Source organism: Mus caroli, unplaced genomic scaffold (genome assembly GCF_978045245.1).
Source record: "Mus caroli unplaced genomic scaffold, Mus_caroli_1 scaffold_8, whole genome shotgun sequence".
NCBI lineage: Eukaryota > Metazoa > Chordata > Mammalia > Rodentia > Muridae > Mus > Mus caroli.
In genome coordinates, this window is record NW_028227263.1 from 4,627,792 (window position 1) to 4,644,611 (window position 16,820).

The following is a 16,820-nucleotide window of genomic DNA, read 5'->3' on the forward strand; positions in this document are numbered from 1 at the left end:
GAAACTGAGTTAATTAATGTTGAGAGATATTAAAGACCAATGATTGTTAATTTCTGTTATTTTTGTTGTTAGAGGTGGAATAATATGTTTGTGTGGTTCTCTTCTTTTAGGTTTATTGTGATATGATTCATTTCTTGTTTTTGCTTGGATGTAGATACACTCTATGTGTTGGAATTTTCCTTCTAGTTTCATCTGTAGATTTGAATTAGTGGAGAGATATTGTTTAAATTTGGTTTTGTCATGGAATATCTTTGTTTCTTTATCTATGGCGATTGAGAGTTTTGCTGGGTATAGTTGCCTGGGCTGGCATTTGTGTGCTCTTAGGGTCTGCATGACATCTGCCCACAATCTCCTGGCTTTTAGAGTCTCTGTTGAGAAGTCTGGTGCTATTGTGATTGGTCTGCCTTTATATGTTACTTGGCCTTTTCCCCTTACTGCTTCTAATATTCTTCTTTTGTTCTGTATATTTAGTGTTTTAGTTACTATATGATAGGAGGGTTTTCTTTTCTGGTCTATTTGGTGTTTTGTAGGCTTATTGTATGTTTATGGGCATCTCTTTCTTTAGGTCAGGGAAGTTTTCTTCTATAATTTTGTTGAAGATGTTTTCTGGCCCTTTGAATTGGGAATCTTCACTCTCTTATATTTCTATTACTCTTAGGTTTGGCCTTTTTTGTGTCCTGAATTTCCTGGATGTTTTGGGTTAGTATGTTTGCACTTTGTATTTTCTTTAACTGTTGTGTCAATATCTTCTTTGATATTTTCTATGCCTGAGATTTTTTCTTCTATCTCTTGTATTCTGTTGGTGATGCTTGTATCTGTATCTCCTGATTTCTTAACTAGGTTTTCCATCTCTTGGGTTGCCCCCTTTTGTGATTTATTTATTGTTTTTATTTTCATTTTTAGATTTTGGATGGTTTTGTTCAATTCATTCACCTGTTTGAGTGTGTTTTCCTGTATTTCTTTGTTATTTATGTTTCCTATTTATAGGCTTCTACCTATTTACCTGTGTTCTCCTGTATTTCTTTAAGGGAGTTATTTATGTTGTCCTTAAAGTCCTCTATCATCTTCTTAAGATGGGATTTTAGGTAAGAATCTTGTTTTCTAGGTGTGTTAGGGTATCCAGGGCTTGCTGTGGTGGGAGAACTGGGTCTGATGGTGCGAAGTGGCATTGGTTTCTGTTGCTTATGTTCTTGTGCTTGCCTCTAGCCATTTGGTTATTTCTGGTGTCCCTAGATTGCCCCTCCTTTTAGGAAGGTGGAGCTCTGAGACCTGGGTTAGAGCAGGCCTTCTGGGAGGCCAACAGTGCTGTCTTTGGGTGTGGGTGGGTGGACTGGAACACCCTATCTGCCCTGGGCTGAATTGTGAACTGAAGGAAGATGTGTCTCCAGCAGGGTGGATAAGTCTCTCATCCGCTGGGCTTCATTTGGGTCCTAGTTAGGCCAGGTATTGTGGTGAAGGGGGGTTTCACCTGTAAGCCTGGTTAGGATGGACCTCCTGGGAATCAGGATGATCTGGGTTTGGGTGGGTGACTACTAGAGTGCTCAATTTGCCCCGGGGCCTAGTTGTGGACTGGAAGCTAAGAAAGTGTCTTCTAAGAGATAATAATAACATCTAGCAAACAAAAATGTAATATGATAAAACAAAAACTATTACAAACAAACAGAGGAAAAGAGCCCAAGAGAGGCACAAGATTCAGAGACCCACTCATTTAAACACTCAGGAATCCCACTAAAAAAATCCACTAAACTATTACCCATAATATATACAGAGAGAATCTGGTGCAGACCCATGAAGCCCGTGTTCATGTTGTGTCAGTCTCTGTGAATTCATATGAGCTCTATGTAGCTTTCTTTTAAAGCTATGCAAGATTCATAACTAATTAAAAACACTATTACAGTATTAGAAGTTTAACTTTGTTAATTAATTTTTTAAACCGGTGGTAGTATATAAGTTACTAATCAACATCTTTTCCTTTTAGCTTCAGCATTTCTTGTGACAATCTAGTGACAATTCTCTCCCTCAGCTTTTGTTTACTTATAAAAATCCTACTTTGAAAGATAGCATTAGGTCCAGGTGCATTGCTTTGACCCTAGAACTCAGAAGGCAGAGGCAGATGGATCTGTGAGTTTGAGGTCAGCCTGGTCTACAAAGTGATTTATAGGACAGCCAGGGCTACCTAGTGAGATGCTTGTCTCAAAACAAACAAACAAACAAACAAACAAACAAACAAGAAAAAATGAAAAGAAAAGGAAAGATGAAGGAGAAAGAGAAGGATAAGAGGAAAGAAAAGGTAATAATAATTAATAAGACAATACTAATGTGCATAGTATTCTTAGTTGGCATAATTTGCAGTTTTTGAAATTTTCAACCATTCCCTTCTGACCGCAGAGTGTTGCTGAAAATTAGGATTGTCTTATTACTATTCCTTCTTTCTTTTAAAAGTAGCTGTCATTAAATTTTGTCAATTTAATTATATTGCCTTGGTGTGCGTTTCTTTGGGCTTCTTGAATGTTGATTTTAATGTTCTCTCCCAGGCCAAAGAAATTTTCTCTCACTTTTTAAAATTGTGACTTTTATTCCTTTCCATCTTCTTATGGTCCAGTCACCACACATGTGGCTCTGTGTGATGTGTGGTGAATCCCATCATGTACAGTCAGTCCCTCACCTTTGTTCTTGTTGCTCCTGATTTGGATGGCTTGCAGTGACAGGTATTCAAAGCCACTAGCCTGCTATTGAACTTGGTTGAGGTTTTTAGTTTAGTTCTTATATCTTCAGTTGCATGATCTATTTTAAGTATTTTTAAAAAAAATTGAGGAAGTCAGTTTATTTGGATTTTCTTTTTAATATTTTTATTGTTTGAGAAATTTATCCATGCATATAATGTGTCTGGAATATCCATATTCCAGTAGGTGGTCCTACACTTACTCTAGGTGTCTCTAAAACTACTTTGTTGCAATTTTATTAACAGATTGTTCTGTAGATATCACTCATCATCTCTATAGCCACTAGTTTTAATTCTGTGAACTAAGTCAGGTATCTCCACTTCAATAGAGTTGGTTTGTGGAAACCTGTCTTGTCTTTTTATTTAGAACATATCTTCATTTCTCATTCTTTCAATTGTATCAACCATTTATCTCTCTTAATCCTATCTAGAAGGCTTTGTATAGAAGGACCTTAGCAACTAGTCTGGCATGTTTGTATGTGACTTGTTACACAAAAGAGGCCTCCATAACACTTGAATTGTGTCTGTTCAACCCACTGTCTGCTTTCAGTGGTCTGGAGTATATTAGTGTTTGCCAAGTCCTGTCAGTGTTCATGTAAGATAGAAACACACATTTTAGATGCTGCTGGGGAGACTGGAGTGTTTAGGGTGTGTCCTAGACCGTAGCACAGGAAAAGTCAAAGGTGGAGATTTGTCTTTCACTGTCTCAGGGCTGTTTTAGAGTAAGCAGATGTGGCAGTTATCTGAACTTTTAGCAAGATTCTTGCACTGACGCTTGGGAGGGATCTGCTACAAGTGACCCCAGTGCATGTCCCTATTATTTTTCTGAGGTACAACTCACTAATGCTTCAAACTCAGGTTAGGAAGGCAGTACCTCAGGCGGGATCTGTAACAGCTGTGGTGTGTGAATGACTCCTTCCAGGGAGGACCTATGGGGTTAGCTGTACTGACAGAGAAGTTAGGAGAAAATACTTGCGGGCTCTGCATTTTCCTTCAGCTCTGGAAAGTCTGTTTGTTTGCTCTCTTTGCTCCCAGTTCCAGGATGGATATGGACCTGATCCCCACACAGCAGTGAGATAAGTGCAATGGTAAACCCCATTCAAGGGGCAGCCAGGAGGACATTTTAGTTGCTTCTTGGCACTTATGCTGGGGACCCACTTAGATCCTGGAAGCCATTTACAACCTCTTGTTCACTATGAACTAAGAATACTAGAGAATGCCATATTCCTCCAGCTGCTGGAATTAGGTGATTTTGCATATATACCCTGGGGTGGGAACTCAGTGAGTGATCAAAATAGTATAGCACTAGGGGCAGCAAGAAGAGGCCCAGGAGGTGGCAAGCTCTTATTTATCTCCAGTGAATGTTCTGATGTAGAATAGCTAGAAGCTTACCCATCATTAAGAGTTGAAAGGGTACGCTTGCTTTCAGAAAACAAAAATGGAGCTTTGGGTTTTTCTCTGCCCTGATCTGGGGAGGGCGGCAGTCCCTGGAAGTGCTTGTACATTGAATAAATCACCACTTTGTTCTGTAGTGTAGAGAAACTCGTATCTGGCTAGTACACTCTATTCCTAAAACTAAATGAGTGAGAATCAAACCATGGGAATCTTAGCACCATATGTGAGATTAGGTCAGCTTGGTCCGAACTCTCAACCACTGATGTTCAGCAATATTCCATCCTGATCCTTACCCTCTACACTGTCTATAATTTACTCTTTGTATGATTAAAAAAAAAAAAGAACCAAACTAGTTGCTGCACAGTCCATTGCAAAGTTTTCTATTGTTATCATGATGGTTATGAATAAAGTCACCTTTTTAGATTTTAAAAAGAAATATTAATTTCCTTGTTTCACAGTCCCTGGGCTATGTGCTAACATCTGAAGCTAGGAGCTAGGAGCCTTCAATGAGATAGAACATGTGATATTTGACTTTCTGGGTCTAAGTTATCTCACTCAGTATGATCTTTTCTAGTTCATCCATTTACCTGCAAAGTTTACTATTTCATTTGTCTTTATAACAGAAAACTACAAACAATCAAAACGCAGAGGTGTGGAGCCCAGTCCCAGTGGCTACATCTACCATACACTCCTGCACCCAAGGCTCAGGGAACATTGTGGAAGAGTGGGTGGAAAGGTTTTAAGAGTCAGAAGAGCAGGGAGTTTGCTATGAGAGTATATCTTCTAGTCATGCCAGAGGCTGAATTGATAAAGATTCCCCGACATGACTACCTAAATGTGAGCTAAACAAGGATAACACCAACGGACATGCCAAAGTGGACAGAGAGAAGCTCACAAGGCTTCAGTCCCACACAGAGTACTACAAGCAACTGAGGAATGCTGGGAGTGGGAGAAAGGGTCTTTTCCCAGGGAAGAGCATACCAACTGGTTATCCTATACTCAATGTTCAGCCCTGATGATGCACGTATAAGTAGCATTGTATAGACTAAGTAGGTTCTATTTAGGAATATATATCTATATATATCTATATAGTATATATATGCGTATATATGAATGTATATACATATATATGTATTACTGCATGTGTGTGTATATATGTATATATGTGAATATAATAACAACTTATGAAAACTGAGGCCATGAATTTGACGAAGCGAAAGGAGGAACATATGGGAGACTTTGAAGGGAGGAAAGGGAAGGGAGAAATATTGTGATTAGATTATAATCTCAAAGATTAAAAAAAAGTAAAACTTTTTTTTTGTTTAACATTCCTATTGTCACCATATACCAGAGACTAGAAGCTTAAATCACAGAATCCTATTTTTCCACAGTGTGGGGATCACTCTAGAATATTCAGTGTTAGCAGAACTGTGTTGCTTGTGACGTCTGCAAGAAAGCATCCTTTGTAGCCTTTTCTCACTCATGATGTTGCTGCCAACACTGATCTGCAGGCTGTAGACATGTCACTGCAGGCTGTGCCTTGACCACAATTAGCATCTTTACTGTGTATCTGTATCTCTTCTATAGAGCTTACGCTAATGATTTTATTTTAACTGGAAGTGTCCAAAAGACCCAAATCCCCAAACAAGATCACATTCCTCCAGGCACTGGTCCTACAACACATGTTGGGGGCCCCAGTGCAAATCATATCTGGATGGAAACAGAATTTTAAGTAGATCATGAAGAAACCAGAAGAGCCAAAACCGAGGGTTTGTTTTGGGAATTTGTGGGAAGAAAACTTAAATGTGGGCATTTGGATTACATTGTGTGGAGATCAGAGGGTGAGGTCAGTGTTTAAACAATAACAGGTGCTATAGTGTGATTTAAAGATCAGTGCTCCTGGGAGAAGGCAGAACCTAAAGAGTAGGGCTCAGCAGGAGGCCACTAGGAGGAGCCCTTGGAAGATAATTCTTGGAGTACTCCTTGCTATTTTTTCCCCCCAAGTTGATGATAAAAGCCTCAGTTTAACCCCATCCAGCTTCTCTGCTGGTTGGCTGTAGCTGTGACTGCCTTTCCTGACACACACACTCCAAACACTGTCATCCACCAATCATTCTCTGAGTTGTTCTCATCAGAAATGAGTGAATGCAGGTGCCATGCCCTTATTAAGCCTCCAAAACTGTTATCATTATCAAGTTCTCTGTGTCTGGCATTGTGGTGTGGTGATGCAAAGCTCACTAATACAGGAACCTTTCAGCATGTTTGAAGTGAGTAAGCTGACTGCACTGAGAGTTCAGGTGGGTCCCATCGAAATGTTAAGAGTAGCAGGGTGAGTCTAAGGCTGTATTGGGACATAGATTCCAGGCTGGTGATGAGGAGTGTCAACCTTGACATGTGGTAACTAGGAAGAGGAATCCAACAAAGGAGAAAAGAAACAAGTGAGCATGAAAGGGTAAGTCAGTGTGGGATTACAGAGTGCTTGGTAAATGGTGCTGATCCTGGTCCTGCTGGGCACCTGGGCAACTGAAAGCCAAGTCACAACCGACTGACACTCGGGCTCAATACATAAAGCCTGTGAGAGATTCAGTCACTTATTTTGTATGCAGATTACGGATCACTCTTCCCAGTATGGCTGTGTGGTGCCTCCTCCATGGATAAAGGGGCATACCTGGAATTAGCATCCATCTCAGGGATACCAGCTTCACAAGGCTGCAGGATTTACAGTGTAGCCTTTCTTTATTTTTTTCTGCTACTTTGTGGGTTCTTCTCCTGTCTCCCAATGGTGATGCCAAGCATCCTGCAGACACTGATTGATGATGACCCATCACTGCCCTTGGTAGAAATTGGCTATGCAACTTTTGCTTGTGTTTCTGACATGCTTAATATTTGAATTTCCTTGCTGTTAAGGGCCTCTCACTGAGGCCTTTAATCTCACTAGGACTGGGATAATGCAGCAATTCTGATAAAAGCTGGTGTTGGTAAGAATAAATCTAATGGTAGTTTCCTGAATCAGCTATGCAAGAAATCAAGACTTCCATAGAACCTAATACTTTTTAAAATTTAAATTAAATTAAATTAAATCAATTTATTTATTTATTTATTTATTTATTTATTTATTTATATCCCAAATGCTGCTCTCCTTTCCAGTCCCTCCCTCCCAGAGTTCCTTTTCTTGTCCTCTCTCCTGTTTTCCTCTGAGAGGATGAGGCCCTCCTGGGTATCCCCCTACCCTGGCACATCAAGTCTTGGCCAGATCAGATGTATTCTCTCCCCCTTAGGCTAGGCAAGGCAGCCATGAAGACTGAGAGGAAACTGTGTGTATGTGTGTGTGTGTTGCTCTTTCCATCTCGTGTATGTTCTTTGGTTGGTGGCTCAGATTCTGAGAGCTCCCAGGAGTCCAAGTTTGTTAATTCTGTGGTCTTCCTCTGGGGTTCCAATCTACTTGAGGGCCTTTAATCTTTCCCCCAACTCTTCCATAAGTGTCCCAGCCTCTGTCTAATGTTTGGTATCTATGTCTGTTTCAGTTTGATGCTGGGTAGAGCCTTTCAGAGGACAGTTATTCTAGGTTCCTGTCTGCAAGCACAACAGATTATCATTAATAGTGTCAGGGATTGCTGCTGGCGTATGGGATAACTTTCGAGTTGGGTTGGTTACTGGTTGGACTTTCCTTTGGTCTCCGTTCCATCCCTCCATCTTTTAGACAGAATACATTTTGGGTTGAAAAATTTGTGGGTGCTCTTATCCTTCCACTGGAGGTCTTGCCTGGCTACAGGAGGTGGCCTCTTCAGATTCTCCGTCCCCACTCTTAGGTATCTTAGCTAAGGTCACCCACATTGACTCCTGGAAGTCTCTCCTATCCCAGGTCCTGGAACTTCCTAGAGGTTCTCCCTTCCTCTCACCCTCCCAGCACCTGCAGATTTCTATTCATTCTCCTGGCCCTCTGGGCCTCTCTCATATCTCTCCCCTCTCCCAACCTGATCCTGTCTGCCCCTTTCCCTCTCCCCCAGTTCCCTCCCTATCTCTGTCTTCTGTGAGTATTTTGTTTCCCCTTCTAAGTGGAATTAAAGCATTCTCACTTGAGCCTTCCTTCTTGTTTAACTTCTTTGGGTCTGTGGGGTATATCATGGGAATTCTGTACTTTTTGGCTAATATCCACTTATTAATGACTATATACCATGTATGTCCTTTTGGGTCTGGGTTACCTCACTCAGGATATTTTCTAGTTCTATCCATTTGCCTGCAAAATTCATAATGTCCTTATTCTTAATAGTGGAATAGTATTCCATTGTGTAAATGAACCACATTTTCTGTATCCATTCTTTGGTTATGGGAGATCTATCTAGGTTGCTTCCAGTTTTGGGCTATTATAAATAGGCTGCTAAGAACATAGTGAAGCATGTGTCCTTGTTACCACATGCTTCACAATGTTCTTAGCAGCCTTACCGTCAAAAGATGCTTGGTGGAACATCTTTTGAGTATATGCTCAGGAGCAGTATAGTGGTGCCTTCAGGCAGAACTATTTCGATATTTCTGAGAATCTACCAGATTGATATCCATAGTGACTGCACAAGTTTGCACTTTCACCAGCAATGGAGGAGTGTTCCCCTTTCTCCACATCCTTGCCAGCATGTGCTGTCCCTTGAGTTTTGGATCTTAGCCATTCTGATGGGTGTAGGGTAGAATTCAGGGTTGTTTTGATTTGCATTTCCTTGATGAGTAAAATGTTGAACATTTCTTTAAGTGCTTTTCTGCTATTAGAGATTCTTCTGTTGAGGATTCTCTGTTTAGTTCTGTGCCCAATTTTTAAATTGGTTTATTTGGTTTGTTGGATTTTAGCTTCTTGAGTGCTTTATATATTTTGGATATTAGCCCTCTGTTGGATGTAGGGTTAATGAAGATCTTTTCCCAATGTGTAGGTTGCCATTTTGTCTTGTTGGTCATGTCCATTGCCTTACAGAAATATTTCAGTTTTATGAGGTTCCATTTATTAATTGTTGGAGCCGTTGGTGTTCTGTTCAGGAAACTGTCTCCCATCCAATGCATGAAAGGATCTTTCCCACTTTCTCTTCTATTAGGTTTAGTGTATCTGATTTTATGTTTAGGTCCTTGATCCACTTGGACTTGAACATTTCCATTCTTCTACAAGCAGACATCTAGTTAGACCAGCACTGTTTATTGAAGATGCTTTCACTTCTACATTGTATGGTTTTGGCTTCATTGTTGAAAACCAAGTGTTCATTGTTCTGTGGGTTTATTTATGAGCCTTTGATTCTATTCTATTGATCAACCTGTCTGTTCCTGTACCAATACCACAAAAGTTTTTATCACTATTGCTCTGTAGCACAGCTGAAGTCAGGGATGGTGATTACCCCAGAATTCTTTTATTGTTCAGGAATTTTTTGGCTATGCTGGGTTTTTTGTTTTTCCATATGAAGTTGAGAATTGTTCCTTTAAGGTCCGCAAAAAATTGTGTTGTAATTTTGATGGGGATTGCATTAAATCTGTAGTCTGTAGTTTTGGTAAGATGGTCATTTTTACTATATTAATCTTACTTATCTATGAGAATGGGAGACCTTTCCATTTTCTGATATCTTCTTCAATTTCTTCAGAGACTTGAAATTCTTGTTATACAGATCTTTAACTTGCTTGGCTAGAGTTACACCAAGCTATTTTATATTATTGCAACAGTGTTGTTCCACAATTTCTTTCTCTCCCATTTTTCATTTGTATAAAGGAGGGCTACTGATTTGTTTGAGTTAATTTTCTATCCAGCCACTTTGCTAAAGTTGTTTATGAACTGTAGGAGAATTTTGGGGATTCCTTTTTGTATATTATCATATCTTCCATTAATAGTGATACCTTGACTTGTTTCTTTCCAATTTTTATCTCCTTTTTTTGTCTAATTGCTCTAGCTAGAGATTCAAAAACTATATTGAGTAGATAGGGAGAGAGTGGGCATCCTTGTCTTGTCCCTGATTGTAATGGGATTGCTTAAAGTTTATCTCCATTTAACTTGATGTTGGCTATTGGCTTGTTGTATCTTGTTTTTGTTATGTTTATGTATGTGCCTTGAATCTGGGATCTCTCCAAGACTTTTAACATGAAGGGGCCTTGGACTTTGCCAATTGCTTTTTCAGCATTTAATGAGATGATCATGTGATTTTGTCTTTCAGTTTGTTTATTTAGTGGATTACATTGATAGATTTTTATATATTGAATCATCCTTGTATTCCTGGGATGAAGCCTATTAGGTCTTGTTGAATGATCGTTTTGATGTGTTTTTGGATTCAATTTGTAAGAATTTTATTGAGTATTTTTGCATCAGAATTCATAAGTAGAACTGGTCTGAAGTGCACTTTCTTTGTTGTGTCTTTGTGTGGTTTAGGTAATAGGGTAACTGTAGCCTCATGGAATGAATTAGATAGTGTTCCTTCTCTTTTTTTTTTAAATTTTTTTATTAGGTATTTTCCTCATTTACATTTCCAATGCTATCCCAAAAGTCCCCCATACCTTCCCCCACACTCCCCTACCCACCCATTACCAATTTTTTGGCCCTGGGGTTCCCCTGTACTGGGGCATATAAAGTTTGCAAGTCCAATGGGCCTCTCTTTGCAGTGATAGCCGACTAGGCCATCTTTTGATACATATGCAGCTAGAGTCAAGAGCTCCGGGGTACTGGTTAGTTCATAATGTTGTTCCACCTATAGGGTTGCAGATCCCTTTAGCTCCTTGGGTATTTTCTCTAGCTCCTCCATTGGGGGCCCTGTGATCCATCCAATAGCTGACTGTGAGCATCCACTTATGTGTTTGCTAGGCTCCTGCATAGTGCCATATCCAGGGATCCATCGCATAATCAGCCTCCAAACGCTGACACCATTCCTTCTCTTTCTATTTTGTGGAATAGTTTGAAAAGTACTGGGATTAGTTCTTTGAATGAGCTTTGAATGTCTGGTAGGATTCTGCACTAAAACTATCTGGCCCTGGGCTTTTTTTTTGGGGGGGGGGGTTTGCGAGACTTTTAATGACTGCTTCTATTTCCTTAGGGGTCATAGGTCTGTTTAGATAGTTTATCTGACCTTGATTAAACTTTGGTATATGGTATCTGTCTAGAAAATCATCTATTTAGTTTAGATTTTCTAGTTTTGTAGCGTATAGGCTTTTGAAGTAAAAACCTAATGATTTTTTTGCATTTCTTCAGTTTCTTTTATCATGTCTCCCTTTTCAAATCTGATTTTGTTAATCTTTTTTCAGTTCTTCACTTTGAGGTAGTGTCTTTGTTGCTGAGGTGTGTTTCTTGTATGCAGCAGAATGATGGATCCTGTTTATGTATTCAGCCTGTTAGCCTGTGTCTTATTTTTGGATACTGTCTTTGTGCCTTTTCATTAGTTTAGCTAAGGGATTATCTATCTTATTGATTTTCTCAAGAACCAGCTCTTGGTTTTGTTGACTCTTCGTATTGTTCTCTTTATTTGTATCCTTCCCCATCTCTTTTGATTACTTTTGGTTGAAAGTCTATTTTATTAGATATTAGAATGGCTACTCCAGTATGTTACTTGGGACCATTTGCTTGGAAAACCCTTTTTCAGCCCTTTACTTTGAGGTAGTGTCCTTGTTGCTGAGGTGTGTTTCTTGTATGCAGCAGAATGATGAATCCTGTTTATGTATCCACTTTGTTAGCCTGTGTCTTTTTATTGGGGAATTGAATCTATTGATATTGAGAGATATTAATGACCAATGGTTGTTAGTTCCTGTTATTTTGATGTTGGAGGTGTTACTGTGTGTGTGCTCTTTTGGTTTTCTGTGAGATGACTAATTTATTTTGTTTTCTTGGGTGTGGTTGCCCTTCTTGTGCTGGAGTTTTCATTCTGGTGTCCTCTGTGAGGCTGCATTAGTAAAAATATATTGTTTAAATTTGGTTTTGACATAGAATATCTTCATTTCTTCATTGATGGTGATTGAGTGGTTTGCTGGCTATAGTATTCTGTCCTGCCATCCATGGTCTCTTAGGGTCTGCAACACATCTGTCCAGGATCTTCTGGCTTTTAGAGTCTCTGTTGAGAACTCATGTGCAATTTTCATAGGTCTGCCTTTATATGTTACTTGGTCTTTTTGCCTTGCAGCTTTTAATATTCTTTCTTTGTTCTATCCATTTAGTGTTTTGACTATTATGTGGCAGAATGATCTTCTTTTCTGGTCCAATCTATTTGGTGTTCTATAGACTTCTTGTACATTTATACCAATCTCTTTAGGTTAGGGAAGTTTTCTTCTATGATTTTGTTGAAGCTGTTTTCTGGCCCTTTGAACTGGGAGTCTTTACCCTCTTCTCTTCCTATTATTCTTAGGTTTGGACTTTTCATTATGTCCTGAATTTCCTGGATGTTTTGAGTTTGGATCTTTTTACATTTGTTATTTACATTCATTCTATGTTGTCCTTTCTTCTATCTCTTGTATTATATTGGTGATGTTTGTGTCTGTAGTTCCTGTTCTCTTTCACAAGTTTCTATCTCCAGATCAACCTCCATTTTTATTTTCTTTATTGTGTCTATTTTCATTTTTAGGTCTTAGAAAATTTTACTCATTTCCCTTGCCTGTTTGGTTGTATTTTCTTATATTTCTTTTTTTTTTATCTGCCATTTTTTAAATTGGATATTTTCTTTATTTACATTTTAAATGTTATCCCCTTTCCTGATTTTCCACCAGAAATCCCCATCCCCCACCCCCTGCTTCTATGAGGGTGTTCCCCAACTTACCCATCCACCCACTCCTGCCTCCTCATCCTGGCATTCTCCTATACTGGAGCATTCAGCCTTCATAGAACCAAGGGCCTCTCCTCCCATTGATGCCCGACAAGGCCATCCTCTGCTACATATGTGACTGGAGCCACGGGTCCCTTCATGTGTACTCTTTGGTTGGTGGTTCAGTTCCAGGGGGCTCTAGCAGGTCTGGCAGGTTGACATTGTTGCTCCCCCCATGGGGCTGCAAATCCCCTCAGTTCCTTCAGTCCCTTCTCCAAATTTCTCCATTGGAGACCCCATATTCAGTCCAATGGTTAGCAGCGAGCATCCACCTCTGTATTTGTTAGGCTCTGGCAGAACCTCTCAGGAGACAGCTATATTAGTCTCCTGTCAGCGTGCACTTCTTGGCATCCAAAATAGTGTCTGGATTTGGTGCCTGTATAATGGATGGATCCCCAGGTGGGGCAGTCTCTGGATGGCCTTTTCTCCAGTCTCTGCTCCATACTTTGTCTCTGTATTTCCTCCCGTGAGTATTTTGTTCCCCCTTCTAAGAAGGACCCAAAAATACAATTCATGGACCATGTGAAGCTCAAGAAGAAGGAAGACCAAAGTATGGATGCTTTCGTCCTTCTTGTATTTCTTTAAGGGACTTATTTGTTTTTCTCTTTAAGGGCTTCTACCTGTTTGATTGTGTTTTCCTATAGTTCTTTAAGGAAATTATGTAGGTTCTCTTTAAAGGCCTCTATGAGATTGGACTTAAGGTCAAAGTATTGTTCTTCAGGTGTGTTAGGATATCCAGGGCTTGCTGTAGTAGGATCACTGGGTTCTGATAGTGTCATATTGCATTGGCTTCTGTTGATTATATTTTCGTGTTTGTCTTTTGCCATCTAGTTGTCTCTGGTGTTGGTTGACCTGGGTGTCCCACATTGTGTCAGGCCTCTGGAGCCAGGTGGAGTTGTGTGTGTGGTGGGTTAGAGCTAGTTTCTTGGGAGTTAGACAGGGTAGTGGGGGATTGTGTGCTGCTCTGACACTGCTGGTGGTTTGGGCATGGACTGGAAGGACAATGGAGCTCCAGGCAGTTTGGATCCCATGGCTGCTAGGCTTGTTGGTGTCCTTGCAGGTGCAGGTATTGGAGTAGAGGTGTGGGGTTATCTCACCTGTGTGTCTCTGGGCCAGGCAGGGAGGTAGGGTGGTGCATGGTGTACTGGCAGTTTCAGACCCAGAATCCATTACTTAAGTAGTAGTCATAAGCATGTGACACAGGATTTGAGAAAAACCATTAAAGAAGAAAAACTTAGGAAAATTCCAGGAGCTGACACACCATAAATTAATCATAGGCTTTCATGTCATTCTTTCTATATATGTCTAGCCCCAGAAACGTGGAACTAGTATGGACAGGAAACAATTTTGATTATACAATTAATGACAAATCTTAGTATACTTTTGAAGGCATAGCAAGCAATTTTTGGAATCCTGATACTTCTCTATTCTGTACAGGATTATAATAAAGATAGAGATCATATTGAAATAAAGGGTTTATGACAAAGATACAGAGAATCATTTTGATTCAGCAAACTGTATAAAAGAAGAAAGTGAACTGAGTGTGAACACTCATTGCTCTCTAATGTGGATGCCATGTGTCTATGTGGCACTTGTGCCATCACGTGTATTCTGCCGTGGTGAGCCAAACCCAAAACATTTGTTATGTTTCTTCTGTTAGTTTATCAAAGCAATGAGAAAAGTTAGCTAAACCACTAACAGTGTGGGTAATTGGGAAAGAGTGATATTGACCATTGGAACAATAAAAAGGAGTAGTGGTAACTAAGCAAAGCCTGAGAGAAGCCAAGCTCTGTGGCGGTGTTGCCCTGGAATGTTAACCTAGATGGGAGAAGAGCACATCAGGAGCCTGAGGTGGTGGTTCTGAAAATGAGACATTTATTGATGACACACAGATCCCTGAGGCCCAACCAAAATAACACAGCAGGGCCAACAATACAGTGCTATCACCCATGACTGAAGGCTATTTTCTTTATTATGACAGCTGCCTCTGTACTCCATGGAGCTACTCTCAGTAAGACAAGTGTGAGAGGAGTATAGGCCTGAAGGGCAGCGTGTGCATTTCCATCTACAGCTTAAGAAATTGCACACATCTCCCATGGCTTGTAGGATCTTATTTCCCAGTGTATAGATGGGCAGGTTCAAGGTAGGGCTCAGGACTGAGTACAGCACTGAAGACACTGCTACTTTCCAGGATGTCATTTAAAGTGGTGCTGACACAAGCACAGAGCATGGACAAGCACTGCACAGGCTACTGGGTGGTGTGAAGAAGAGATAGAGAAGGTTTTCTTCTTCCCCCAGCTGAGCACGTGTGCAGAATGAGGATGAGTTGTAGCCACAGGACTGTAGGGTGAGCAAGAAGTTGATACCTCCATAGAAGTCTTTGGCCATGAGAATCATGATGCTGTTTGCAGCCACATTATCAGACCAGTGTGCACAGATGCATTTAGTGCTCATATGGACCACATACCCATGGCTTAGTTCCCACAGCTGTGGGCTTATCCTAAAATTATAGTGCAGGGACAGCAGATGGCCACATCGTAGTCATAGCTTTGACCATGAGCAGCAGCAACTCAGAGGATGCAGACTGGACAAGGAAGAAGAGCTGGGCCATGCACTCCTTGAAGAAAATGGTGTTTTCCTCAGACACTAGGCTAACTAGGGCCTTGGGAAGCACAGATGAGGTTCAGACAATATCCATGGTGGCCAGGTTGCATAGGAAAAAAGTACATGGGACTGTGGAGCCCAGTGCTGGACTCCAGAATGATGTTTGCTGCATTGTCTGGGAATGCTATGGCATAGAAAGACAGGATACAGCCAAGCAGGAGCATTCACCAACTCAGCTGTTCTGAAAACCGTTGCAACATGAGCCCAGGCACTATTGTCTGGTTGGCACTGAACAGCTCTGGATCCATTCCTGTGTCTACAAGCCTCTGAGACAAGTTCATAGTCTAAAACTTCAATGTCCGTTTTTCATACTTTACCATCTTAAAACTTAGCCTGTTGACATAAGGGGGCGGAGTGAGTGTGTTTCTCTCATGGCAGCTGTCTATTCATCACCCACCCCTTCTATTTTCTAAACCCAATTTCCTTCATTTATTTTTTTCAGTTTCTACCTTTGAAACTTTCATTCTTTAGATTTAGGTTCTCTCTATTGTGTAGTAGAGCATTATTTGTTCAGAGCCTGTCTACTCTGTGATCTGCTCCTTCCAAGTCGTACTCTGGTGATTGTTGTGAAGATGAATTTGTACCCTTCACCCTCATAGCAAACGTTCTCATAACCACCGACATCTCTTGGAAAGACATGCTGAGATGTCTCTTGTAGACTCTGTATAACCTTGTCTCCTGGGATCTCACTCACTATCCTTGCTCTGATGTGTGCCCCCTACCCCCAAATGACTGTCACATATTGGATCAGGATCTAAGGCAGCAGAGAGTATGGTGGGTATAGATAACAAGGAGACTGTCAGAGAACAGCTCCTTTATTGAAATAGAGAGACTATATGATAGAGCTAGACTCAGGAGAGGGAGGAAAAAGGAAAAGGGAGGAAGTATTTCAGCAGGGGCAGGGACCTTCCAAGCATATCAGCTGTCTTAGCAGACTGCTGGCCACATGATTTCTGAGAAGCCAGTTCTCTGGCAGGGGAAACAAGGATTGAACTGGCTTTATCATTACTTGGCCTTTGTCTTTATGTAGTTGAGCAGGCACAAGCCTGATTTGGGTAGAGATCAGCCGTACTCCCACCATGTTCTCTGAGAGCTCTCCAGGGTATGGGCAGTGCTCATCTGGCTTGGGAACTCATACTCTGTTACTTCTGTGTGCTCTCTGGTTGCCCACATCTCTCTTCATAAAGTCGGGTCTTTTATAAGCCTTACTTTCTGTGATCTACTAGTTTTTCTGGTTGAGTCTA

At 40.6% G+C, this 16,820-nt stretch overlaps 1 long non-coding RNA gene and 1 pseudogene across 2 annotated transcripts in view; one reads left to right on the plus strand and one right to left on the minus strand.

Annotated features, from left to right (window-relative positions):
• LOC115031541 (uncharacterized) overlaps positions 1 to 16,820 on the plus strand; it is a 57,997-nt gene that overhangs the window by 14,960 nt on the left and 26,217 nt on the right. The window lies entirely within an intron of this gene.
• LOC110298086 (olfactory receptor 13A1-like) lies at positions 14,827 to 15,915 on the minus strand (annotated as a pseudogene).